The following is a 26132-nucleotide window of genomic DNA, read 5'->3' as shown; positions in this document are numbered from 1 at the left end:
TTGTGATGGTTTCCTATTGCAATGATGGAGGTAATGATGATGATAATGAGCCGCAGATCCAAAATCCCAAAGGAGAGATCTGAGCTGTTTCTGGGCCCATCTTGGATATGGATGGTCTTGTTCTAGACTCACAATGGCCTACACCAAAGAGTTTTTTATCCCAATAATCCTTTATTTTGTAAGGCATCAGAGCAAAGACAGTGGTTGTGAGATGTCTCATACACATACACACACACGCACAAGTGTTACTAACAACAGTGAAAACACTAAGGTTTAAAAATGATATACATATTTTGTATCAGATAGAACAGATTTAAGGTTAACCTTACATTTTTGTTATTTTTATTTTATTACCATTCAAATATGAAAGGAAAAGAAGGAAGTAGAGTTACAACTACGGCTAGAGAATGCATTGTAAGTGGCAGTCTAGAAATACCTGAGGCACAGCCTACTGTTAGCAATCATTACTATTGCGGTTAATAGTTCTGGCATATTATTATGAGTTCGGTTCTTATTGTTACTCATCATTGTCATTTGTGGTTTGGATTTTTTTTTTTAGTTTTATCTCAATCTGAGTGTCAGTGTACAGCCAAGAAAAAGAAACCACTCCAATATTTAAAACAAAAAGGACTCAATGCAGGAAATAGGTACCAGCTGAGAAGCCAGAAAATGGTGAACAGACTCAGAAGTCAGCAGGAAGACACTACCATCCTAGGCTAGAGGGTCAAAGGGAGGACAGGTGGTCCTGGAGCCCAGGAGCTAGGGTTACCCAACAGAAACTAGAACCATGGTCACATGTCCAGCAGGAGCTGGAGCCACGGCGAAGATGTAGTCACTGTCAGAGACACCTCCACTGAGGTGGGGGGATACTCTACTACTTTCTGATGCTTTGGCATCAGACAGCCATCCTGTCTTTGAACACAAGCGCCAACACTTACTAGCAATACAATCTCCTTGCTCCCCAGCCTCTCTGAACCTTGTGTTTCCATTTGTAAGGAAATACCACCATATGAGGTTTGTCTCATCCCTTAGCCTATGGAAGATTTCCCAGCTGTTGCGATTCTGTGCAGCTAAAATTATTTCTTCCCTGCAACCATACCTAAGATGGCTTTCTAAATAAGAAAGCATGCCCAAAACGTGGTTGCACAAAGATGTTTATAAGAACTGACTATTGCCTTGAGTTGAAGTTAGTAACTGCAAAGGGTAGCTATCAAGAGCCAGGACACAGAGTCAGACGATCCAAAAGCCAGGGAGATAAGAGCAGAGTGGAGGGTGGGTGGAGGGTGGCAGGGAATATGAAGACGTGACACCAGAGCTTTCACCCAGGGCTTTTCTGTAGCATGCCTGCATCCAAAGACTGTGTTTAAAGGCCCACAGCCTGGGAAACCAGGGAGAGCCAGAGTCAAGAGAGTCAGTATCTACAAAGTGCTTGGCATGCCATCTGATATGCAGTAAAAATTAATTTCCTCCTTACTCCTCTTTTATTTGCTTTACATATATTTACTACGTGGGGCTTCCCAAGTGGTGCTAGTGGTAAAGAATCCATCTGCCAATGCAGGAGATACAAATGCAATATCTGGGTCAGGAAGATCCCCTGGAGAAGGGCACGACAATCCACTCCAGTATTCTTGCCTGGAGAATCCCTCAGATGGCCTCATGGAGCCTGGTGGGCCATGGTCCATGAGGTCGCAAAGAGTCAGACATGACTGAAGCAACTAAGCACGCGTGCATGTACTTACCAAGTACCTCAGCTCTATGAAAAAGTGTGGTCGGCCAGCAATCCCACTGCTGGGCATACACACCAAGGAAACCAGAATGGAAAGAGACACATGTACCCCAATGTTCATCGCAGCACTGTTTATAATAGCCAGGACATGGAAACAACCTAGATGTCCATCAGCAGATGAATGGATAAGAAAGCTGTAGTACATATACACAATGGAGTATTACTCAGCCGTTAAAAAGAATTCATTTGAATCAGTTCTGATGAGATGGATGAAACTGGAGCTGATTATACAGAGTGAAGTAAGCCAGAAAGAAAAACACCAATACAGTATACTAACACATATATATGGAATTTAGGAAGATGGCAATGACGACCCTGTATGCAAGACAGGAAAAAAGACACAGATGTGTATAACGGACTTTTGGACTCAGAGGGAGAGGGAGAGGGTGGGATGATTTGGGAGAATGGCATTCTAACATGTATACTATCATGTAAGAATTGAATCGCCAGTCTATGTCTGACGCAGGATGCAGCATGCTTGGGGCTGGTGCATGGGGATGACCCAGAGAGATGTTATTGGGGAGGGAGGTGGGAGGGGGGTTCATGTTTGGGAACACATGTAAGAATTAAAGATTTTAAAATTTAAAAAATAAAAAACTAAAATAAAATTTTAAAAAAAGAAAAAAAAAGAAACAGATATATAAATATATATATATGTAAACTTTTAGCAGCCCCAATATTTTCTAGGTTTCACTTTTAATATGATGATTTTCAGAGATGAATTGACATGAAACCCTACCTAGGTAATAGAAAAAAGGAAATGAAACATTTTAATAACTATTCAATATAATAATTAAACCATTTACAAAATGAAAAAAAAAAAGTGTGGTCGGCGCTAGGACTATGAGACAGTAAAAATAAAGGAAAAATTCATACACACAATCGACAAAAATTCCTACCAAATAAAAGCACAGCCCCGTCATCATCTGGAGGCAACAACAGAAGAGAGGTTAACTTCATCTTAAGCAAGTTTCAGAGAAAAAGATACCATTTGACCAAGGCTTTGAAGATCAAGTAAGATCTTGATTGCAAGAGAAGGAAGAAGCAGTTTTTAGGCAGTAGGAACAGCATGTGCAGAGGCCTGGCTGTTGAAGAACAGGTAAACACTCCACTGTGCCTAAACTTTGGGGGGTAAGGAGAGGACAGAATATGATGTTATGCTGTGGGAGGTGAAGGAGGGAAAGACACTGCAGCTGGATCCTTGTGGGTCTCCTCTTATCCACGCACTCCCAGCATTTGTAGAATCTTTTAGGGTTCAAAATGCTGGGTTCAGACAGGCAATCTTCTGACTGCAAGTCATGAAAACATTTAATTCAGAGAATCAGGATGAAGCTCAAGCTGTAAATTGTTCTTCTCCTGCCTAAGCCTTTATTTATTTCACTATCTAGAGAGATTTATAACCTCCAAGTCTGTGCTCTCCTTTTGTCTGATGTGTTCTCTCTCAGACCACTGGTCGTTTTCTAGAGATTTCTTAACCAGCTCATCTGATCTCTAGATTCTGGAGACTCACTTACTGAAGCTTATGTCTCCCACCACAAACCTGCTCATGGTGGTGGTTGAGGTGGTGGACTGGGACTGGAGCCCAGGTTTACATTTGGCTCATCTGTGCTTGTGTCTCTGCCTAGAGCATCAGCTTTAGCGTTTCATGGTGACAGCATGTGGCTTTGGCAGTGCTGAGCATGCGTGTGTGCGTGCCCAGTCATGTCTGACTCTTTGCGACCCCATGGACTGTAGCCCGCCAGGCTCCTCTGTCCATGGGCTTTTCTAGGCAAGAATACTGGGGTGGTTTGCCATTTCCTTCTCCAGGGGATCTTCCTGACCCAGGGATCAAACCCACATCTCTTGCTTGTCCTGTGTTGCAGGAGGATTCTTTATGACTGCACCACCTGGGAAGACTCTGGCCGCGCCGCACAGTCAGCGTACTGTTTCACACTCCCTGTATTGCTTACTTATCCTACCAACCCTGAGAGGATAGATGCAATTTTCACCAACCCCATTTTATAAAATCAGAGGATGAAGTGTACGATAGGAGCAGAGCTGCTTAGAAACCTGGTCTTCTGAAGCAAAGTGAGAGTTTGATTGGACAGAGAAGAGTTATCTAAGGAATGACAGGAAGAATTCTTATTATCTGGGACTTCAGGAAGGAATTGTTCCCCCAGCTTGGGCCTTAAATGCAATGAAGTGATCTGTTGTTATCAGTCAAGTTGAATTGTAGGCAATGGTTAGAGAAGGAAGAGGGCTTTGACACCCAACATGAAGGTCCTGAACAGAGCAGAGGACTAAGCCACAGACTCCAGAAATAGGGCGGAAGCCCCTCCAGTCTCCTCGAAGTCTTCCAGTACAGAGACTTCCCTGCTTAAGTACCTTCAATGTCTCTCCATCACCCAGAGGAGACAGCCCAATGTCTTTAGCATGGCACTAAGGAATTTGCACCATCTGTCCTCAAAGACTTTTCCATCTTTATTTCTCAGACATTCTGGACTTTTCACTTGATACTTGATTGATGATGCATACCACATCTATGCATTTTCTTATGGAGTTTCCTCTGCCAAAAATGCCCTTTCCGTTGTTTCCAACTTGTACATTTATTCATGCACTTACTGCTTTAGTTAGTAATAAAGTGCTTACTAAGTCCCAGGCACTGCTCTAGGCACTGGAAATACAACAGGAAACATCAAAAATAGTCTCTACCTTCATTGCGGAGGAGGAAACATTAAACAATCACAAAAGAGGACAGACTATAATAAGGGTAAAATAAATGGTGTAGTGGGGCCTCCCCAGTGGTTCAGTGGTAAAGAATCCGTCTGGGTCAAAAAGACCACCTAGAGGAGGAAATGGCAACCCACTCCAGTATTCTTTCCAGGGATCTCATGGACAGAGGAACCTGGCGGGTTACAGTCCATAGGGTCACAAACAGTCAGACAAGACTGAGTGACTGAACGCAAATGGTGTAGTGAGACATTACGCAGGAGGTCCTAAATAGTTGCCCCATCAGGGAGGGCTTTTCTAAGTCAGGATATTTAAGCTGATCCTTGAAGGAAGTCTCTGATACCCCTTAGGCCCGTTCAGCAACCAAATCTCCTATAAAGTTGATTCAAGAGGCAGGTTGGAGTCTGGAAGTTGCAGCCCCAGTGAGAAGGCGGGTTGCACTAAAACGGGATTCTTCCTTCCCTCCTGGCCTCCGCAGCAGCTCCCAAAATAGGAAGCAAGCGGAATTGTTTTTGTGTTCGAAGCTGAAATTATTTTTGTTTCCCTCCTCCCTCCCTGCTCCCCCTGCCAACATACTTCTCACCCCATCTCAGTATTTATGTTTAGAGTCATGAGGAGCCTAACATGTGCATCTCCCATGTGCCAAACATGTGCCGGGTCCTTGATGTGCCTCTTTACATTAAGCCCTTACTGCAGTGTGCTGAAGCCTGGTTACAGCTCTCATTCTACAAACGAGGAGACTGAAGCTCAGTGAGCTAAGCGGACTGCCAGGTTTGCACAGGTAGCCAGCCAGCCACAAGCCCTGGTCCTCGCACCCCTGAAACACATAGAATCCACCTCCTTCCTCTCCTGCCGCAGCCCCTCACATGTGAAGAGAGCAACTTGACTGACCGCCAAGTCTTCTCTTCCCCAGGCCGAGTTCCCCAGACCTTAGCTTTGGCCCCACAGCAGGAAGTCCAGGGCCTCCCTCTCCCCTAGTTGTCCTCCCTTTGGGATTCCTATTGTGTTCCTTTGGGGAACAAGTCCCGAGCTGTCACTCCCCAAGACAGATTCATCCCACAGTTGCCACTGTCCTGCAGGTGAAGGCCAGTGCCTCACCATGGCTAAGAAAGCCCTGTAGGGCCAACCCCTGTCTGCCCCTCCAGTCTTACAGTAACCCATCCACCATCTCCTCCACCAGCCCTCACCCAGCACTGGACTCTGAGCTTTGCACTCTGAGCTTTCTGATGTCCTCTCTCACCTCAGCTCTTCCAAACATGTCTAACTCCTTATGTCTAGAACAGTCTTCAATTAACTGACTCCTATTTATGGAGGTAAGACTCCCTAAAGGTAGTCTGCTCTGCCCAAGTGGGCTGTAGTGAATACGCTTATGTCCATATACGAGCAAAGTCCCCAGGTTTCTGGGCCCCAGCTTTTGCCATGCTGGGTCGTGATTGTCATTTTATATATGACTTCCTCGCTGTGAGCTCCTTAAAAGCAGAGAATAGGTTTTCTGTCCTTTCATTGTATCCCAAGCGCCTGTCATATATTAGTTGTTTGGTGAAAATACGAGGTCAGTTCAGTTCAGTTCAGCCACTCAGTTTTGTCCAACTCTTTGCGACCCCATGGATTGCAGCACGCCAGTGCTCCCTGTCCATCACCAATTCCAAGAGTTTACTCAAACGCATGTCCATTGAGTTGGTGATGCCATCCAGCCATCTCATACTCTTATGTCCCCTTCTCCTCCTGCCTTCAATCTTTCCCAGCATCAGGGTCTTTTCAAATGAGTCAGTTCTTTACATCAGATGGCCAAAGTATTGGAGTTTCAGCTTCACCATCAGTCCTTCCAATGAATATTCAAGACTGATTTCTTTTACGATAGGCTGATTGGATCTCCTTGCTGTCCAAGGAACTCTCAAAAGGCTTCTCCAACACCTCAACAGCTCCAACAGCTCAAAAGCATCAATTTTTCTGAGCTCAGCTTTCTTTATAGTCCAACTCTCACATCCACACATGACCACTGGAAAAACCATAGCTTTGACTAGACATTACTTTGTTGGCAAAGTAATGTCTCTGCTTTTTAATATGCTGTCTATGTTGGTTATACCTTTTCTTCCAAGAAGCAAGTATCTTTTAATTTCATGGCTGCAATCACCATCTGCAGTGATTTTGGAGCCCCCCCCCCAAAAAAGGGTGTAGCTGTTTCCATTGTTTTCCCATCTATTTGCCATGAAGTGATGGGACCAGATGCCATGATCTTAGTTTTCTGAATGTTAGGTTTTAAGCCAACTTTTTCACTTTCCTCTTTCACTTTCATCAAAAGGCTCTTTAGTTCTTCTTCACTTTATGCCATAAGGGTAGTGTCATCTGCATATCTCAGGTTATTGATATTTCCCCTGGCAATCTTGATTCCAGCTTGTGCTTCATCCAGTCCAGCATTTCTCGTGATGTACTCTGCATATAAGTTAAATAAGCAGGGTGACAACATATAGCCTTGACTTACTCCTTTCCCAATTTGGAACTAGTCTGTTGTTCCATGTCTAGTTCTAACTGTTGCTTTCGACCTGCATACAGATTTCTCAGGAAGCACTAAGGTGGTCTGGTATTCCCATCTCTTTCAGAATTTTCCAGTTTATTGTGATCCACACAGTCAAAGACTTTGGCATAGTCAATAGAGCAAAAGTAGATGTTTTTCTGGAACTCTCTTGCTTTTTTAATGATCCAACAAATGTTGGCAATTTGATCTCTGGTTCCTCTGCCTTTTCTAAAACCAGCTTGAACATCAGGAAGTTCATGGTTCATGTATTGCTGAAGCCTGGCTTGGAGAATTTTGAGCATTACTTTATTAGCATGTGAGATGAGTACAATTGTGCAGTAGTTTGAACATTCTTGGGCATTGCCTTTCTTTGGGATTGGAATGAAAACTGACCTTTTCCAGTCCTGTGGCCACTGCTCAGTTTTCCAAATGTGCTGGCATATTGCATGCAGCACTTTCATATCATCATCTTTTAGGATTTGAAATAGCTCAACTGGAATTCCATCACCTCCACTAGCTTTGTTCCTAGTGATGCTTCCTGAGGCCTACTTGACTTCACATTCCAGGATGTCTGGCTCTAGGTGAGCGATAACAGCATCGTGATTATCTGGGTTATGAAGATCTTTCTTTTGTACAGTTCTTCTGTGTATTCCTGCCACCACTTCTTAATATCTTCTGCTTCTGTCAGGTCCATATATCATTTCTGTCCTTTATTGAGCCCATATTTGCATGGAATGTTCCCTTGGTATCTCTAATTTTCTTGAAGAGATCTCTAGTCTTTCCCATTCTATTTTTTCCCTCTATTTCTTTGGACTGATCACTGAGGAAGGCTTTCTTATCTCTTCTTGCTATTCTTTGGAACTCTGCATTCAAACAGGTATGTCTTTTCCTTTTCTCCTTTGCCTTTCATTTCTATACTTTTCATAGCCTTGTGTAAGGCCTTCTCAGACAGCCATTTTGCCATTTTGCATTTCTTTTTCTTGGGGATGGTCTTGATCCCTGCCTCCTGTACAGTCTCATGAACCTCCATCCATAGTTCTTCAGGCACTGTCTATCAGATATAATCCCTTGAATCTATTTGTCACCTACACTGTATAATTGTAAGGGATTTGATTTAGGTCATACATGAATGGTCTAGTGGTTTTCCCTACTTTCTTCAATTTAAGTCTGAATTTGGTTCATGATCTGAGCCACAGTCAGCTCCTGGTCTTGTTTTTGCTGACTGTATGGAGCTTCTCCATCTTTGGCTGCCAAGAATATAATCAATCTGATTTCATATTGACCCTCTGGTGAAGTCCATATGTAGAGTCTTCTTTTGTGTTGTTAGGAGAGGTATTTGCAATGATCAGTGCATTCTCTTGGCAGGTCTCTGTTAGCCTTTGCCCTGCTTCATTCTGTACTCCATGGCCAAATTTTCCTGTTACTCCAGTATCTCTTGACTTCCTACTTTTACATTTCAGTCCCCTATAATGAAAAGGACATCTTTTTTGGGTGTGAGTTCTAGAAGGTCTTGTAGGTCTTCATAGAGCCATTCAACTTCAGCTTCTTTAGCATTTCTGGGGTTGGAGCATATACTTGGATTACTGTGATATTGAATGGTTTTCCTTGGAAACCAGCAGAGATCATTCTGTTGTTTTTGAGATTGCATCCAAGTACTGCATTTTGGACTCTTTTGTTGACCATGATGGCTATTCCATTTTTTCTAAGGGATTCCTGCCCACAGTAGTAGATATAATGGTCATCTGAGTTAAATTCACGCATTCCAGTCCATATTAGTCGCTGTATCCTAAAATGTTGAAGTTCACTCTTGCCATCTCCTGTTTGACCACTTCCAATTTGCCTTGATTCATGGATCTAACATTCCAGGTTCCTATGCAATATTGCTCTTTACAGCATCAGGATTTACTTCCATCACCAGTCAAATCCACTGCTGGGTATTATTTTTGCTTTGACTCTGTCTCTTCATTCTTTCTGGAGTTACTTCTCCACTGATCTCCAGTAGCATATTGGGCACCTGCCAACCTGGGGAGTTATCTTTCCATGTCCTATCTTTTTGCCTTTTCACACTGTTCATGGGGTTCTCAAGGCAAGAATACTGAAGTGGTTTGCTATTCCCTTCTCTAGTGGACCATGTTTTGTCAGAACTCTCCACTGTCACCCATCCCTCTTGGGTAGCCCTACATGGCATGGCTCATAGTTTCACTAAGTTAGAATATGAGGTCAGGAAGATAAAAAGGACAAAGAGAGGAATGGAGAGAGGGAAAGTGAAAGAGGGAGAGAGAGAAACAAAAGAGATTGAAGAAAAATATTGCCCTTGGAGGGCTCACATCTTGGGAAGCAGACCCTGATGCCTCACAAGGTATACTTCCATGTATATATACAGCCTTTCTGTGCAGTTGCCCAGTCCCACCAAATCCTCTCTTTCATATATTCCTTGCAATAATTCTGAGAAGCATATATTCCCATTCTACAGATGCCAGAATTAAGGCCTAGCAAGGTGCCTTGGTTCAGAGATGAAATAAGAAGGCCTAAAATTCAGATTATTAATCATTCATTCAATTATTAATTCATGTGTTAAACATATGCTGGTGCATATTTCATTTCCATATTTTGTGTTGGGCACTGAGAAACAAAGGAATAAGACTTTATGCTTGATCTGGAGATAGTCCAAAGGAAGAAAAGAAATGAAGAGATACTCAGGTAAAAATTCACACAGAGCTGTGGGAGCTCAAAGGAAGCTTTGAAACTGGGCATTAAGAAAAGTGGGAACTTGTCAGGCAAAAAAGAGGCCTTCTAAGCAGAGGCCTTGGAGAACGGATGGAAAAGGTGGTAGATGGGGGCCCCCACCTCTGATCACTGAATCTTTAGTCTGCCCCAGCTGACTTTTGTCTCAGTGCCAGGGGCTCCCCCTGAGTGCTGGTCTCCAGGTAGGACTGACTTACTTAGCAGGGAAGGCTGGTTAATTATTTGGCACTATGTTTCAGCCTGCTGAGCAAGGTTGGATATAACAGGGGGAAACAGAGGTGGTAGATGGTGATGGGAAAGCAAAATTGCTTCCTAGGATTTGTTTTCCAGCAGTGCCTACTGAAAACACTCTGCAAGAATGAAGGAAAGCTCTGCCCTATTAATGGATAACCATGTAGTGAATAGTTAACATATATTAAGAAACCAAGACTTCCCCCTTCTAGAATCTGGGAAGGTCTGGTGCCAGAAAAGCTGGTACAGGCAATCAGGGAGAGTTTTTCTCTCAGATGGTCCTGGTATGTTTGGTGCAGTGTGGTACAGTGAAAGGGCCCCAGGCAGGAGCCATGAAACCTAGACTTACATGCTAACTTTGAGACTCATTAAGTCAAATCTGGTGCTAGCGAGGCAGGGTGGATGCAAAAAGACCAATATTATTATTATTATTAACCGTAAGTCCTCTACATACAAATGAATTCTATTCTGTTCCTAAGTCTAATTTGTTCATAAGTCCGAAAAAGTTAGCCTTGGTACCCAACTAACACAACAGGCTATATAGTACTGTGCTATAATAGGTTTATAATACTTTTCACACAAACAATACGTTAAAAATTAACAAATAAAACACAAAGACAACATTTTTAATCTCGCAATGCAGTACCTTGAAAAGTACAGGTGGCGCTAGTGGTAAAGAACCCACCTGCAAATGCAGGAGACGTAAGAGACTCAGGTTCTATCCCTGGGTTAGGAAGATCCCCAGGAGGAGGGCATGGCAACCCACTACAGTATTCTCACCTGGAGAATCCCATGGACAGAGGAGTCTGGCGGGCTACAGTCCATAGGGTCGCAGAGTCGGACACGACTGAGCGACTAACACACACAGAGTATAGTGCAACAGCTGGCATACAGGGGATGGAACTGAGTTACTGAGTGGAGTGGGGAGAGGAGGTAGGAGATGGTAGAGCTGAAGAACCGTCAGTAATAGGGGATGGAGAACAAGCTGCAATGTTAGTCACGCCTGACGTCAATGGGTTGTCTGTTCACATCTTTGAAAGTTTGCAACTTGTAGATTTGTATGTAGGGGACTTATTGTATATTCATAGAAATCTGATTATAAGAACAGAACCAACAGCAATAGACATGTATGTGTATCTATGTATCTGCCCATAGAGAGATTTATTGTAAGAAACTGGCACGTGTAATTATAGTGACTGACAAGTGCCAAGATCTTTAGCTGGCAAGCTGGAGACCTGGGAGAGCTGATGGTGTAGTTCTAGTCCAAAGGTAGGCAAGACAAGTGAGCTCAAGGCCCAGGAAGAGCTAATGTTTCTATTAGCAATATGAAGGCAGGGAAAAACTGATGTCCCAACTCAAAGGCAGTCAGGCAGGAGGGGGAGGCAGTAGTCTGCTTTTGTTCTATTCAGGCCTTCAGCTGATGGATGAAGCCTACCCACACTATGGAGAGTAGTCTGATTTGCTCAGTCCATTGATTTAAATGTTAAACTGATCCAAAAGCATGCTCTTCCTCCAGTGTCAAAGGCTGGGAGATTTCTAAGGGCTCTTGTACGTCTAGCACACCTTGGTTCATACTTTGCTCCTTTCACCAGAATTACTGCTTTGCTACCTACATAGACTTCTCTATCTTTAATCTCTCTTTTATCCTGCCCCTAAATCCATTTCCAAGTCCATGCTGCAGCCAGAGAGACATTCTTGGCACACAGCTCTGATCACCTCCTGCCCCAGTTAGCGCTCTCAATGGCTCCTTATGGCCCTCAGGATAAACCTTTCCCCGACTTTCTCAGAGAAGGGCTGCTTTAAAATGATATTCAAGGCTCTTCAGAATCTAGCCTGGGGGCCCTTTCTATTACTCATTTTCCATGTACCCAATATTTCAGCTACAATGAAGTACTGGTTATTCCCCAAACATAACAAGTTCTTTCACATACCATTTTTGATCTGTTTTCTTTTCTGGAAATGTCCTCTACCTCTTTATGCTTCAAAATCTATCTTGAATGTTACCACCTCCAGGAAGCCCTCACTGACACTCAGGCTGGATTAGGAGCCTGCTGTATTCTCCCTCAGCACTCCACACTAACCTCTTTCACATAGTGGGGGAGCTGTCCTTCCCCAGTATTCCATGAAACCTTGAAGGTAAAGACAAAATGTTCCGTAGTGGGGCCTGCCATAAGGAATCTTAAACCAGTATTGAAAAAGATACGTGTACCCCAATGTTCATCACAACACTGTTTATAATAGCCAGGACATGGAAGCAACCTAGATGTCCATCAGCAGATGAATGGATAAGAAAGCTGTGGTACATATACACAATGGAGTATTACTCAGCTATTAAAAAGAATACATTTGAATCCGTTCTAATGAGGTGGATGAAACTGGAGCCTATTGTACAGAGTGAAGTAAGCCAGAAAGAAAAACACCAATACAGTATACTAACACATATATATGGAATTTAGAAAGATGGTAACGATAACCCTGTATGTGAGACAGCAAAAGAGACACTGATGTTTAGAACAGTCTTTTGGACTCTGTAGGAGAGGGCAAGGGTGGGGTGATTTGGGAGAATGGCATTGAAACATGTATAATATCATATATGAAACGAATCACCAGTCCAGGTTCAATGCATGATACTGGATGCTTGGGGCCGGTGCACTGGGATCACCCAGAGGGAGGGTGCAAGGAGGGAAGGGGGAGGGGAGTTCAGGATGGGGAACATGTGTATACCTGTGGCGGATTCATGTTGATATATGGCAAAACCAATACAATATTGTAAAGTAAAAAAAAAAAAAAAAAAAAGAAATGTTTACCATGATACCAGCTGGCTTCCTCAATCCAAGGTGTGGAATACAGCAACCTTGTGAAGTTGCCAGTGTGACCAATCACTTCCTCTGCTTGCCATTTTCAGTGAATTTTGATTGTAAAATAATGCACATTCATTCAAGAAAAATGTAGGACAAAATAGAAGGTGAAATGGTCAAAGAGTACCACTGTCAGGCTTTTTTTCTATGCATATTTTTAAAGGTATAGAACACCCACTTTATTTTGCTTCTCTTTTTACTTTCAACAGCCCAGTGCAAAACTTTTCCACATTAATATGTAGTGCTTCATTACCGTCATTCCTAATGTTGATAATATTCCATCAAGTAAATGGATGATAACTTATTTACCCCTTTTGAATTGAACATTTAAGTTAATGATTTTTTCACTGTTATTGAAAAAAAAAAAAACCTGTAACAGTCATCTTTGTACAAAGCATTTCTTTATGTTTAGGATTTGTTTCTTGGGATTAGTACCTGTGGTTGTCTATATCTTCTGAAAATCAGGGCCTCAATCTAGTATCTGCCTGTGTTTTTTGTCCGAAATCCTTCAGACTGAAAAAAGGCAAAAATTGACATCAGTGCCCTAAGAGTCAGCTCAATGTTCCATGTACCAACGTGTCAGTGTGTCAGTCTCTCAGTCGTGTCCAACTCTTTATGACCCCGTGGACTGTAGCCCGCCAGGCTCCTCTGTCCAAGGAATTCTCCAAGCAAGAAGACTGGAGTGGGTAGCATTCCCTTCTCCAGGGGATCTTCCTGATCCAAGGATCAAACCCAGGTCTCCCACACTGCAGTCTGATTCTTCACCGTCTGAGTCATCAGGGAAGCCCGTTTCCATGTATGGTCCTGATGAAAACAATGTGGCCTTTCTCAAATGTGGTCATAAATATTTGCCTTCAGTGAAGTAGATAATACTGATTGCGAATCATAGCCCTTGTAATTAACCAATTTCTGCAGCTGGAAGATGGAGCTGGTGAAATCATTTGCTTCTGAAGGAGGATGATGGCCTTTCCAAGTCTGTCTCTTATAAATGAATTTGGCCAAATCCCGGGAACATTCCTGGTGTGACTGCAGACTATCAGGTGCTCAAGATGTTGCCAAGACTCTGGACAGAAACAAAATGTCTTGGCTTTTTGCCTGCTGACCACACAGCCTCCACCACCCACCCAAAACAGACCTACGTCTCCCAGGTTCCTCTACAGGGGCACATAAGCACATACTAGAAAAGGTTATGCGTGGAGGTTGGCCCTGGGTGCTATCCTCTCTGTTCCTGCCTTATGAGGAAGTATAAGAGGAAGATCCAAGAAACAGAATGTTGAGTCTTAAATCTACTGTGGAAGCCTGGCTCCAGACAGGTGGGGGCAGCAGAGAACCAGTCCATTTGGTCAGCCTGGATTCTAGCTGACCACAGCTGGTGGGGGAGCCCAAGTTCAGCTGTGTGGAAAAGGGGAGAACTTGATCCAGACACCTGCATAAATAGAATAGATGTCCAGGTACCCACAGGATAGAGGTGAATCCTAGTTAACACTAGTAATTAGGATTAGTTTCACGCAGCCAGTATGCCTCACTTTACAAATAGAATGAATACATTATAATACATTATGTTGAATCCTCTCCATAATCATATCCATTCAATAACTGAAGAAACCAAAGTTCATGGAAACGTTGAACTCACACAGCCCTAAAAGAGAAAAAAAAAAACAAAACTGTGTAATAAACCAGGTTCTTCTGACTCCCATGGATTTGGTCAAGTCAACCAAATGTCCTCTTAGGTTGACGGGTGGAGGTCTCCTAAACTTAACAGAACATCATCCCAAGTGATTAAGAATTGCTCAAGGCAGGAAATAACCACATTCAAAATGTCATATATATGTTTGGGGGGCCGGGAGTGGGGCACTAGCCTCTGGCTCCCATGAAGCGCTTGGGCAAATATCTCTCCAGCCTCAGTGTTTTCCAAGGTCACTGTTTTTTTGTTGTTGTTGTTTGATTTTTTAATCTGTGCTCAAACTATTCTGTAGCTCAGTTGGTAAAAAATCCACATGTAATGTAGGAGACCCTGGGTTGATTCCTTGGTCAGGAAGATCCACCAGAGAAGGGATAGGCTACCCACTCCAGTATTCTTGGGCTTCCCTGTGGCTCAGCTAGTAAAGAAATCACCTGCTATGTGGGAGACCTGGGTTTGATCCCTGGGTTGGGAAGATCTCCTGAAGAAGGGAAAGGCTACCTACTCCAGTGTTCTGGCCTGGAGAATTCCATGGACTGCATAGTCTACGGGGTTGCAAAGAGTTGCATATGGCAGCGACTTCCACTTCACTCCACTTCACTTCAAACTATTCTCAAGTATATGCAATTCCTGGAATAGACCAGGTTCTCTCTCATTTTTAAACTTTTGTACGGGTCATTCCCTCAGCCTCGAATGACTTCCCTCACACATGTTAATCCGGTTAATCACTCTTCATCCCGACTACCTCCCGGGCATTCCCTGAATGCCTCTTCCCTGAGCATATTTAGGCACATCTGTGCCCTCACACTGGTTTGCCCAAACCTGCATCTTAGCATGCTTACTGTTTACAGGGATCAACTCTCATAACCCACTAGGGAAAGTATTGATCCTTGACCTTGAGGTCACAGGCCAGCAGGGGAGGTGGGGGCACCGTTCCTTCTTCTCTTCATAGCGTGGTCAGTTTCCTGCCCGCGTGGCCATCTGGTGGTTGTTGTTGTTTAGCCGCTCAGTCGTGTCCAACTCTTTGCACCCCCATGGACTGGAGCACACCAGGCTTCCGTGTCCCTCACTGTCTCCCAGAGTTTGCCCAAGCTCATGTCCATTGAGTTGGTGATGCTATCCAACCATCTTATCCTCTGTGGTCCTCTTCTCCTTTTGCTGGAGAGGAAATGGCAAACCACTCCAGTATTCTTGCCACGAGAACCCCATGAACAGTATAAAAAGGCCATCTGGTGGAAGGACGTAAATCACTATTATATGCAATAGAAACACTTAATCCTTACTTCATTCCCACAAATGCCTGAATGTAAAGGCCAGGCCCCTCAAAGTTCCTTCTGAGCTCCTTTTCAGATTGATTTGACAGACTGAAATCTGGCTGTTCAACCATAAAGAATGGTCTCAGGCTTATTCAAGCCACTTCAAATTTCACCTGACCATCCAAAAAGCAACTATTTTAAAGGTTTCCTCCTTCCTCCAGCCCAACTTATATGCATCCATCTCCCACCCAACCTCCACTGACTGGACGCAAACATTTAACTGCCGCTCCACATAGCAAATTCTGTAAATCAAAACTAGCCACATTTTCTCTGCCCCTTACTTTCTCGCTCCTCACCACACACACACATTATAGCTCCTCAACTGAGTTGTTGAAATCTGCCCATGTTTTATTTGGTTTAAGATGCTAATGCCAGAACAAAGGTAATGAGATATATTAATTACATTAAAGATGTTTTAGAGAACCAGGAATTGCTTTCAGAAAGAGAAAGCATATCTGACTCTGAGCAGGGATGATAGCAACAGGCAGATGATTAACAGCTAATAACATTAGTGTTGTAATTAGAACTGCCTTGCACTCTTAACCCATCTGCTCCTCTGATTTCTAGGTCCACACAGTGAAGAACAAGGTAATTTTTTTCTTTTCTTTTTTTCCCCCTTTCTTGATTTGGTAGCATGTTGGGAATATATTCTTTCTCAAATAAATATTACTAACTGCTATCATATAAGAGTCCATATAGCATGGACTCAACCCTTGAGGAATTAAATATAATATACTCTGCTCAAAGGTCTTATCTAGTAAATTATTACCTCTGATCTTATAAATGAGGAGAGTGAGGTTGTCTAGGGTGAAGTGACCTGTTGAAGCTTAGTTTGTAAGTAAGTAGTCAAGCCCAGGTTCAAACCAATTCCATCTGACTCCAGCTGATCTTCTTTACAGTGTGCCAGTGCACTGTGAGTAACCATTATTGCCAAAGCTTTGCTAATTTACCCACCTTAGTTGGCTCTCTGCAACTCAACTCACAGTTCTGTTCAATAGTGGAGGACAAAGGGAAAGGAAGAATGACAATGAACAAGAATTCAAGTTTCCGTTTGGCTCTTTAAAAAAATCACCATTATCAGTAGAGTGCTCTATACCTGGAGTCTCAGTACAAGAATCAAACTAACAGAGCTCAGTGATGAGAAAATCAAGTGGGTAGCTCTTAGATGTCCATGTTAATAAGCAAATGGCATCAGGGAAGACTAGGCTCATGGTTGGGGTTCAAGACAAGAGTGAAGGGATTCTAGGTCCCAATGAGGAGGTTGGCAGGGAATGGGGGAGAGTTGGTCTCTGGCTTAGACTAGTAGACAAAAATATTGTTGATGGTATTGCTGAAGTAATATCATAATAACATTTGGCCAGGGGACTCAAAAATACCCATATCCAACCTCATCTCAGCCAAGTTTCCCTAAGACAAATACATTCACAAGAAAGGAGAAGGTTAGCTATTATTATTACTTGGAACTTTGGCTTCAAATCTCAGTGCAGAACTCAAATGAGCTAAGTTGAACTAAATTGTGGGTTCTTCTATCCCTAGCTTGTGAGAGTCAAGTGGTTCAGACACAAAACAACCTTCTGTTGTTGTTCAGTCACTCAGTCATGTCTGACTCTTTGCAACCTCATGGACTGCAGAACACCAGGCTTCCCTGTGCTTCACCATCTCTGGAGCTTGCTCAAACTCATGCCCATTGAGTCAGTGATGCCATCCAATCATTTCATCCTCTGCTTCAGTTTTTTCCCAGCATCAGGGTCTTTTCCAGTGAGACAGCTCTTTACATCAGACGGCCAAAGTATTGGAGCTTCAGTGTCAGCATCAGTCCTTACAATGAATATTCAGGACTGATTTCCTTTAGAGTTGACTGGTTTGATCTCCTTGCAGTCCAAGGGACTCTCAAGAGTTTCCTCCAACACCACAGTTCAAAAGCATCAATTCTTCGGTGCTCAGCTTTCTTTATGGTCCAACTCTCACATCCATACATGACTACTGGAAAAACCATAGCTTTGACTAGATGGACCTTTGTCAGCAAAATAATGTCTCTGCTTTTTAATATGCTGTCTAGGTTTGTCATAGCTTTTCTTCCAAGGAGGAAGCATCTTTTGATTTCACTGCTGGAATCACCATCTGAAGTGATTTTGGAGCCCAAGAAAATAAAGTCTGTCACTGTTTCCATTGTTTCCCCATCTATTTGCCATGAGTGATGGGACTAGATGCCATGATCTCAACCCTTGCTGCTAAGTCACTTGAGTCGTGTCCGACTTTGTGCGACCCCATAGATGGCAGCCCACCAGGCTCCCCCATCCCTGGGATTCTCTAGGCAAGAATACTGGAGTGGGTTGCCATTTCCTTCTCCAGTGCATGAAAGTGAAAGTCAAAATGAAGTCGCTCAGTCGTGTCTGACTCTTAGCGACCCCATGGACTGCAGCCTACTAGGCTCCTCCGTCCATGGGATTTTCCAGGCAAGAGTACTGGAGTGGGGTGCCAGTGCCTTCTCCTTAAGCCCTCTTTTTTTCCTCAGTTCCCTAGCCTGAGCTTTGGCTTCAAGAAAAACCTTCCTAGAGGGCCCCCATCAAAGTCAGAGGGAAAGGAATAAAGAAATCCACACAAAAAGTGTAGTAAGTAACTCCAGTGATAGGACACAGCTCACCCAGTTTGGCTCCATGACCGGTTATTCCTGGCCACCAATGTTGAGTTTCAAGCCATCTTTTGATGAATGAATACACTTAAAAACTATGAATTTATCCAGGCCAGTGTAGTGTTTTTCAGGAAGGCAGGGGAAAAGAGGAATATCTGATTCAGAGTACTTATTGAAAATTAAGGTGAACCTCCTAACCTACTTCCTTGTTCTGTTCTTCATGACCCATCATGACCAAAATTGCTGTTTGCTCTAAAATTGTACCCAGCCTTTCCCACATAGTACCACGTGCATTCCCATTCCTGACTCCAGCTTTGTAGCTTCCTCTGGACAACTCTCAGTCTTGGAAATGCCCTCCTTGGGAATGTCTGTTCATTTTGATGCTCCAAAGGCAGTTCCTCCCCTGTCAGATGCCAGCCACATAAGAGGCCGTACATTATCGATCTCAGCTTTAGACGGTGGCCTCCCCTCGCTTTCCTTGATCATGCTGCCCTGGCTTCCAGACAGACCTCCCTGAGGTTACCATTCTGTGTGAGCTTCCAAGTATAACATCTTGCTGACAGGCTCCTCATATTTTATCCCAGACCCTTTTGACACTGCTTTCAAGTTGTAGTCAGACACAGCCATGCCCTGGACACTGCTAGGTCAACCTTCTAGTCAAAGGCAATAACATTAGATTCCACTCACTCCCCAACTGCCTCATCAGACAGAAAATAATCTGCACTTTCTAGATAAGCTCCCAATTGGCATTCTTATGGAGAAGGTTGAACCTCAACCAGAAACCAGAATAGTCAGGACAGGACAGAACCAAGAAGACACACTTAAGTAAGAACCAGGGATCCCAGAACAGACATTAAAGAAGAAGGGGATTTAAACAAAAATAAAGGAGAACTTGAATCAAAATTTCAAGAGCAGGAAGTACCAGTCCATGTTGTCTGTTGAGTTTGAAATAAGGTTAGAAAGGTAGAGTGTGGACCAGATCTTCTAGACACTGGATGCCAGACCAGAACATTTGAATTTGATATGCTAAAATAGGAAACCATTGTAGATGCTCAAATAAATCTGCCCATGAACATGGAGAAGGCACAGACTGGGATTCAGAAGACTTGAGTCTGAGGTCTTAGCTATATCACTAGAGAGGTGTATGACTATGGACACCTCTGTTCTCTAACCTGCCCAAGAAAAATTACATGGAATGTTGAATGGTCTCAGAAGTTGCTCTCAGCCCTTGGACTCCATGACATGGATGGATTTGGCATATAGAACCTGAGTTTCCCTCCATCTAGCATCCACCACATCCTAATACCACCCACCTCCAATCTGCTGATGATCAGGGCCCTGGAGGGCTGCCTATGGTGTCCCATCTGTTGGGATACAGCCAGAGAGAGGAATGCTCCTGGCACATGTGCCCGTGTTTATTTTATTATTGATGCTTTCCAGAGAGCTGGGGGGTGGGAGGAGGGAGAGGGAGGGAAAGGGCCTTCTTGCAGGATCAGTTACAGGTATTATTGTCCCACTCCGCATGTAGGGACTGGGCCCAAGCACGGCAGACGATCAGGATGTGGGAAAGCCTGGGCCTTTTACCAACAAGCATCCTCCAAAGGTCAAATTAGAGACTTGAAATTTTAAAGAGAAACAAATAAAATGAACTGAGCAAACTGCTCTGAACTTGTTGCCTCAGATGGGTGACCACAAGAAGGCCACCCCTTTGTATTCGTCACTATAGGCCAGGCTAGGCTATTGAGAGAGACCAACTCCAAAATCTCAGCAGTTCATCACAGTATAGTCATTAAAGAATCCACCTGCCAGTGTAGGAGAAACAAGAGACACAGGTTTGATCCCTGGCTTGGGAAGATCCCCTGGAGTAGGAAATGGCAACCCACTCCAGTGTTCTTGCCTGGAAAATTCCATGGTCAGAGAAGCCTGGTAGGCTATAATCCACGAAGTTGCAAAGAGTTGGACACAACTGAGCATGCATCCCATCCCAACAAATTTTTCAAACCTGAAATTTGGGATAAATTGAAAATGACTTCCATTTACGAAGTGTCTATTATGCGTCCAGGACTACTCTATATATTTTATATTAATTATTCCCTTTTTACACATTAACAAATGGAAACTCCAAGAGGTGAAATGACTAAAGTCTGACAACTAAGAAATAGCAGAACTGATATTGAAACCCAGGACTGTCTAGGTGCAAGGCCTGGCCTCTTTCCTAACTCCACACCATCTCCTCATGGGGGCAGCGAAAAGTGGACCCTCGCCCTCTCCCTCGTCATTAAGGCACATCTCCCAGGGAAGTGAAAGTGAAAGTCACTCAGTCGTGTCTGACTCTTTGTGACCCCAAGAACTATACAGTCCATGGAATTCTCCAGGCCAGAATACTGGAGTGGGCAGCCTTTCCCTTCTCCAGGGGATCTTCCTGACCCAGGAATTGAACCAGTGTCTCCTGCATTGCAAGCGGATTCTTTACCAAATGAGCTAAGGGAAGAGGATGAGGGAAAGCAATCATCTGGCAAATGACTGGGGGAATGTCTTCTCACAGAAATGATCTGCACTGATCTTTCAGCTTGGTCATTGTCAACAGTGCTGCAGTGCGCGGCCCTCTGCTGTGTGCTTGACTCCCTAGACCCTAAGCTTCTCAAGCACAGGGGGGCCATGGGTCCCCAGGAACCAGCATCAAGACTGACAGAGTGCTCGGAGACCATCTGTTCGTTGGTTGAATAAATGAGCGAGTGAGTGAATTCATCCATTCTTTGACAATTTTGAGGAGTCCTCAGATGAATGGTTGAAATCGGATCATAAATCTTCAAGGAGAAATTCTGTGCTCTATCCCTTCCTACATTTCCTGCATTTATAATAATAATGGGTATAGATAAGCCCTTGCTACCACCCTCAATCCCTGAAAAATGAACCCTATTCCTCACACACCCAGAAAACACTAGAAAAGTAGGAAGTGAATTTGGCAAATTTTTGTGAGGATGAAACAGGAGGGCTTACTAACCAAGGTGTCAGAGGTTAGAGAGAAAATATATAAAAGAGTTATAAGCATACCTAACTTCAGAAATGACCTCAGATCTCTGGGAGCCATTTAATCAAAGCAAAGAGTATTTAACTGATGTTTCCCCAGATGGCACCAGCCTGAGGGCACAAATGGGGTCCCATTTACAGTAATCAAGCTTCATGGGTGGCTCAGACAGTAAAGAATCTGTCTGCAGTGCAAGAGACCTGGGTTTGATCCCTGGGTTGGGAAGATCCCCTGGAGAAGGGAATGGCTACCCATGCCAGTATTTTTACCTGGAGAATGTCATGGATAGAGGAGCCTGGAGGGTACAGTCCATGGACTGGCAAAGACTCAGACCCGACTGAGGGACTAACACACACACTTAGAGTAATCACCTGTGATTTGCCAGCTCATGCCCCTACCTGCTAATGAAGGATTCTAACCTCCCTCGAGATCTTGCTCAGTTATTTCCAGAAGTCTCCAACTGCCGTCACATGTGAGCTCACAGAGAATGCTTCCTGCTCCCATCTGCTGTCTGCCATGTGGCTTCCCTCCTGCTCAGCCTGACCCATTAGGTCCCCTGCTTCCTTCCCCTGAGAGTGCTGTGCCCTCGTCAGGGCTCCCAGTGCTCACCGAGAGAAATCTGATGACCCCACCAAAGGTATTTCCAGGCTAATGATATCAGACTGCTGGGACAAGAAGGAGTACAGCAGCCAAAGTCACAGTCTTTTCAGTCTAGAAATGGGGGAAATATTCATTTCCTCCACTCTGCATTCAGAGCTCTGTCTGTGGACCTTTTAGAAACAGCTTCTTGCCTGCAGCCCCTCTCTCCCTGGGGTTCAAATAAGGATCCATGGGAAACTAATCACAGAATGTCATATTCCACTGTCATCTTCATCTTGCCCTACAGTAGGGCTAATGCCAGTTGTGCCAGTTGAGGCATGCAGAGGTCTTCATGGATTGAACCCCTGCAAGCAGTCTGCCCCAGCCATCCTTCATAGTCTAGGCTACAGCGGGACCTGCACGTCTGATGAGTGAAGATAATGACCTCTGTTACTCGTTCAGAAATTGTGTCATCCAAACATTAGTCTGGATATTTTCTCTCAGTGCATTTGTTGAGCATTTGCCATGTTGCAAACATTGTGAAAAGAGCTCTGTGCAGCCCTTTATGCAGTCATCATCTCAGCTCTGTGATCTAGGTATTTTCACCCACTTCTCCAGATCCAGAGAGGGACAGTGCCTAACCAAGGCCAGCCAGCTCTGACAAACTTACCCTGGTCTTAGTCTTCATCCCAGGGACTGACCACGGCCTCTGCCTTTGTATCTCACCCTTCCTGATTGCCAGCCCTACCTCTCTCTATCCCTTTTGCTTTCATGCTTCACCCATGAAATCTGATACCCAGCGCATCCTTCCAGCTGTGATCTCAGTCACTCTGGACAAGAGTTTGACTCCCTCTTCTCCCCTGGTCCACATTCAGGCTTAAGCCTCCTTTCCCTTGGAACTTTCCAGCTCTGGTCCTGACAGTGACATTTGACATCTGGCTTTTCACAGCCCCAAAAGTTAAACTTCACTGCCCCCATGCGATGCTGTGTGGCCTTCAAATATATCTTAACTTCTCTGGGCCTCAATTTAGTTGACTACCGCTTAGAGGTAATAGTACTTATCTTGAGTGTTTATTGTGGGGAATAAATATGACAAAATAGTTAAGGTGCCCAGAAAAATGATGCCTGACACATAGTAAATGTACAGTAAACAAGTGCTCAAAAGGAACGGTATTTACTAAATGTTTATCACATGCTCTGCTTTATTGGATTGGAGAAGGCAATGGCACCCCACTCCAGTGTTCTTGCTTGGAGAATCCCAGGGACAGGGGAGCCTGGTGGGCTGCCGTCTATGGGGTCGCACGGAGTCAGATACAACTGAAGCGACTTAGCAGCAGCAGCTGCTGCAGCTTTATTGGGCTTATCTCATGTAACCCTCCCTTCAACCTTATGCACCAGGTACAATTATCACACCATTTTACAGATGTGAAAACTGATCCTAAAATATATTGAAGGACTTACCCAGGGTCTCAGACCTTAAAAGTGGCAGATCTCAGACGGGAAGCAGGTCCTCATATTTAATGACTCGCTTTTACTGCTCAGCACAAAGCAGACCTCTACCACTGGGGGCGTTGGGCTGCTTCTAGTAAGTGTGGGAGTTAATGAATTTATTTTCTTTCTTTTCTCTTTGTGCCACTGCCTGAGACACCAGTCCCCCACCCCAAGAACTGCCCACCAATTTTCTTAGCTTGCTCAGAGGAGGCTAATAAGATGTTGCAGTTTCATCTACCCCCTGAAATGCACCATATTTCAACCTTCCCTGGGTATGACAAAGCCCAGCCTTGACCAGTCCCATCCCTGGCTGAGCTCCTTGGCCAAGAACAGTGCAGAGAGAGCCTCTCACAATCGAGGCTTGCCAACGGAGCACTCCCGCTGAGCCAGGGCCTCTTGCCAGGCAAGTTTCCCTACCCTTCTGATATGCAGATGTGCGCGAGAATTCTTCACATCTGCATGGGGAGCATCCAAAAGCTGTGACTTGGCTGGAAAGAAGGAAAATGTGAGTGTCAGCTCGAGGAATGGCTTCTCCGAGGGGCCAGGCAGGGGAAGACAGCAGATCACATCTGGGAACAGTCAGCACAAAGCAGATGGAGGATGGAGAAGCAGTACCATCTACCCTCAACATGTGCCTCTCACAGGAAGGCTTGCGCTGTCTCTGATCTGTGGGTACCACTGGATCCAGGCGAATCCCCAACAACTGTCCCCATGTTGAAAGAGCTGTACACAACTTAATCTGCATCACCTTAGCTTCTTATAAGTAAGGAATGAGGAACACGGCAGTAGTGGCAGTGGTCAGACCCCTGAAATAGAACTCACATACCTTTCCACAAATACATTCATGTGACTGATACATATGAAGCCCCTATGCTGTGCCAGGCCAAGAGTACAGGGATGAATCAGGCACTGTCAGGACCCTAAAGAAGCTGCCACCTGTCTAAAGGGGACAACCAGGGAGGAACTGGACAATATAAAGGAAAGCACAAAAAGCTTCCTGGGGATGCAGATTGGTTAAGGGAAAGAGGGCATATCAGGCAGGAAATGCCTCCTAGAGAAGGTGACATCTGAGTGACTCTTAAAGACAAGTGATGCTTGGCCAAGTGAGGAACTTAACACCAGCCAGGCCCTGCTGAGTATGTGAGGGTAGATGCTCATTCATAATCACTCATACTTACATTGCTGCTGCTAGGTCATGTCAGTCGTGTCCGACTCTGTGCGACCCCATAGATGGGAGCCCACCAGGCTCCACCATCCCTAGGATTCTCCAGGCAAGAACACTGGAGTTGGTTGCCATTTCCTTCTCCAGTGCATGAAAGTGAAAAGTGAACGTGAAGTTGCTCAGTGTGTCCGACTCTTGGCGACCCCATGGACTGCAGCCTCTCAGGCTCCTCCGTCCAATGGGATTTTCCAGGCAAGAGTCCTGGAGTGGGGTGCCATACACACTCTCATATGCACGCACACACACATGTATACACACACCTGCGGTGGTGCAGTGCTGGTTGGGAACGGTTCGTAGGCTAATGCTGTGCTTCTCCTGCTGTAATCCAAAGGTCTTCCTTCCCCAATGTTGTTTTCTGTTTCCTGAAAAGCCTTGGCAAGCTTCCTCAGAACCAACGACTCTGCCCCTGTTACTTTAAAAACATCATTTTCTCGTACTGAATGGCATAGGAAGCCAGAGAAAAAAGGGTTTCTCCCCAGCACCTTGAGCTCACCTTTGCTCTTGGCATCCCCAGAATGATCCCTCCAGAGCGGACTTCTGGTTGCAGGGAGTAGGGCATTCAGCTCAGGGAGCAGGCTGGCAAGGTGGGAAGGAAGAGGTCACTGCCTTCAATCCCTGTAGCAATATCTGAGGACCAGAAAACAGAGTTCAGAACCAGGATCAAGGCAGGAACACTAGGAGTAGGGAGACTACTCAGCATGAGAGGCTAGTTGCCCAAGTCAAAGCTGCCCTCAAGTGGGATGGGCTCCTTGGAGGAGTGGGCTCTCTGTCTCCACTTGAGTGTGAGGCGACCAGGCCACAGCCTAGTGGATGTTGTACAAGAGCCTCAAATACCAGCCGAGAGGTCACATCTTTTTGTTCTGTTCTGCCATCTTCACACAGGAATTGATTTAGCACAGAAGGTGTGCGCAGGCCTCCTCTAAGTGTGCAGAGATTTGCATTTCCAAGATTATGAAGAGAAACATGTAGTAAGTGTGTGTTATAGGCATCTGAGATGTAAAAGATGTGATTATTTGCAGAACCTAATCTCATACCTTCCTATCCTTGTTGAACTGAACATTGCAAAAATATTCTCATTCGTATTTGGAATGGTATGTTTCTAAGTAATCATTATTCTGAATACTCATTCCAGCCAGGAGACGACCTGAATATTGAATAGAATAAAAATGTATATATTAGATTACTTATTCAAATGCTTCTCTGGCAGTTTGGATAGAATTAAGCAACAGTCCAATCTGGCTGTTGTTTTATGCATGGGATGTCAAAGCTAAACAGCCCCTTGAGAATATTCTCTGAATCTTTCTCTGCACAGAGCCTCACCATCCTGTCTTGTTCACAG

The 26132-nt window shown here is 44.4% G+C and overlaps 1 protein-coding gene across 2 annotated transcripts in view; it reads left to right on the top strand.

The window, feature by feature from the left end:
- AGBL4 (AGBL carboxypeptidase 4) overlaps positions 1-26132 on the top strand; it is a 1492749-nt gene that overhangs the window by 1165282 nt on the left and 301335 nt on the right. The gene's annotated exons all lie outside the window — the stretch shown is intronic.

The sequence above is a fragment of the Ovis aries genome, chromosome 1 (assembly GCF_016772045.2).
Source record: "Ovis aries strain OAR_USU_Benz2616 breed Rambouillet chromosome 1, ARS-UI_Ramb_v3.0, whole genome shotgun sequence".
NCBI lineage: Eukaryota > Metazoa > Chordata > Mammalia > Artiodactyla > Bovidae > Ovis > Ovis aries.
This window is presented reverse-complemented; position numbering and strand designations above follow the sequence as displayed.